The 2,952-nt window shown below is 40.1% G+C and overlaps 1 long non-coding RNA gene across 1 annotated transcript; it reads left to right on the top strand.

The window, feature by feature from the left end:
• The first annotated feature begins 848 nt into the window (after positions 1-848).
• On the top strand, positions 849-1,528 carry LOC124031020. Its single transcript, XR_006838068.1, has 3 exons — positions 849-948; positions 1,216-1,346; positions 1,475-1,528. It is a non-coding gene; the product is annotated as an uncharacterized LOC124031020 (long non-coding RNA).
• Positions 1,529-2,952: the final 1,424 nt, after the last annotated feature.

Raw genomic sequence — 2,952 nt, 5'->3', positions numbered from 1 at the left:
GTTACGGTTTTTATGTGGTGAAGGAGAGTCGGACCAAACTGCAGCATGTAGATTGCGATCCATGTTTAATAAACAACGTAGACACGAAAAAACACAAACAATAAACGTAACGAAAACCGAAACAGCCTATACTTTGTGTAAACTAACACAGAACAAGGGGTAAGCCAGGGTGTGACATGGGTTTATATGTTGTGTTTCGTATTGGGGTTTGTAGTAATTGGGATTGTGTATGATTAGGGGTGTGTCTAGTTAGGCTTGGCTGCCTGGGGCGATTCTCAATCAGAGTCAGGTGCTTGTCATTGTCTCTGATTGAGAACCGTATTTAGACAGCCTGACTTTCGCGTTGGAATTTGTGGGTGTTTGTTCCTGTCTTAGTGTTGTAGTCACCAGATAGGCTGTAATAGGTTTCACGTTTTCATATACAGTTTTTTCATGCACCGCGATTATTTTCATTAAAGTCATGAGTAACCTACACGCTGCATTTCGGTCTGACTCTCTTCATACAACAGACGAACGACGTTACACCACTAGCTACAATCCCAATATATACATACCAAAACCCCAAGACAAAACACACCACAATACAAAAACCCCATGCCACACCCTGGCCTGACCCAATACATAACGATAAACACAAAATACTTTGACCAGGGCGTGACAGTCATTTCAATGTAAACAGGAAAAGGAGCTGATGTTCCTGTCATTTCAATGTAAACAGGAAAAGGACCTGATGTTCCTGTCATTTCAATGTAAACAGGAAAAGGAGCTGATGTTCCTGTCATTTCAATGTAAACAGGAAAAGGAGCTGATGTTCCTGTCATTTCAATGTAAACAGGAAAAGGACCTGATGTTCCTGTCATTTCAATGTAAACAGGAAAAGGACCTGATGTTCCTGTCATTGACCAGTTTGGGTTCCAGGTTCCCACTTGCTGTGGATACCTCCCTCAGGTGAGCTACTATGCAACAGATTGTCTGATATTGGGAGACACAACTAGATTTCCACCTTTCCCCACTAGTGAATACGAGACTGGAATATGTGGTAACGTGGGATTTAAACTGTATGCTATAAATCTAAATACAGATAGTTCCACACTCTATATACAGCTCCAAGTCTGGTTAAACCATCAATGTCTCTGTACCTTCAACATGGGATTTAAAGACCAACTGGGTGAGAACCTGAGTTCCACTTTCTAACCTCTCGTTGTCTCTCATCAGGAGAATGAGTGGCAGAGTGACTGGGTGACATTCTACTCTCAGCACAGACTACAGCACCAACTCAACATGGTGGAGAAGTCTTATGGAGACAGAGAGGCCAGGGAACTATGGTCCCAGCTACAGGTAACTATGTAACTACAGGGAACTATGGTCCCAGCTACAGGTAACTATGTAACTAGGTAACTATGGTCCCAGCTACAGGTAACTATGTAACTAGGTATCTACAGGTAACTATGGTCCCAGCTACAGGTAACTATAGGTAACTACAGGGAACTATGGTCCCAGCTACAGGTAACTATGTAACTAGGTAACTATGGTCCCAGCTACAGGTAACTATGTAACTACAGGGAACTATGGTCCCAGCTACAGGTAACTATGTAACATCACAGGGAACTATGGTCCCAGCTACAGGTAACTATATAACTATGTAACTACAGGTAACTATGAAACTAGGTAACTACAGGTAACTATGATCACAGCTACAGGTAACTATGTAACTAGGTAACTATGGTCCTAGCTACAGGTAACTATATAACTAGGTAACTACAGGTACAGCTATGATAACTAGGTAACTACAGGTAACTATGGTCCCAGCTACAGGTAACTATATAAATAGGTAACTACGGGGTACTATGATCCCAGCTACAGGTAACTATATAACTAGGTAACTACAGGGAACTATAGTACAAGCTACAGGTAACAAGATAACTAGGTAACTATGGTACAAGCTACAGGTAACAAGATAACTAGGTAACTATGGTACAAGCTACAGGTAACAAGATAACTAGGTAACTATGGTACAAGCTACAGGTAACAAGATAACTAGGTAACTATGGTACAAGCTACAGGTAACAAGATAACTAGGTAACTATGGTACAAGCTACAGGTAACAAGATAACTAGGTAACTATGGTACAAGCTACAGGTAACAAGATAACTAGGTAACTATGGTACAAGCTACAGGTAACAAGATAACTAGGTAACTATGGTACAAGCTACAGGTAACAAGATAACTAGGTAACTATGGTACAAGCTACAGGTAACAAGATAACTAGGTAACTATGGTACAAGCTACAGGTAACAAGATAACTAGGTAACTATGGTACAAGCTACAGGTAACAAGATAACTAGGTAACTATGGTACAAGCTACAGGTAACAAGATAACTAGGTAACTATGGTACAAGCTACAGGTAACAAGATAACTAGGTAACTATGGTACAAGCTACAGGTAACAAGATAACTAGGTAACTATGGTACAAGCTACAGGTAACAAGATAACTAGGTAACTATGGTACAAGCTACAGGTAACAAGATAACTAGGTAACTATGGTACAAGCTACAGGTAACAAGATAACTAGGTAACTATGGTACAAGCTACAGGTAACAAGATAACTAGGTAACTATGGTACAAGCTACAGGTAACAAGATAACTAGGTAACTATGGTACAAGCTACAGGTAACAAGATAACTAGGTAACTATGGTACAAGCTACAGGTAACAAGATAACTAGGTAACTATGGTACAAGCTACAGGTAACAAGATAACTAGGTAACTATGGTACAAGCTACAGGTAACAAGATAACTAGGTAACTATGGTACAAGCTACAGGTAACAAGATAACTAGGTAACTATGGTACAAGCTACAGGTAACAAGATAACTAGGTAACTATGGTACAAGCTACAGGTAACAAGATAACTAGGTAACTATGGTACAAGCTACAGGTAACAAGATAACTA

Source organism: Oncorhynchus gorbuscha, unplaced genomic scaffold, assembly GCF_021184085.1.
Source record: "Oncorhynchus gorbuscha isolate QuinsamMale2020 ecotype Even-year unplaced genomic scaffold, OgorEven_v1.0 Un_scaffold_19869, whole genome shotgun sequence".
Classification (NCBI taxonomy): domain Eukaryota; kingdom Metazoa; phylum Chordata; class Actinopteri; order Salmoniformes; family Salmonidae; genus Oncorhynchus; species Oncorhynchus gorbuscha.
The sequence above is the reverse complement of the archived record's forward strand: the minus strand, read 5'-3'. Positions and strand labels throughout refer to the sequence as shown.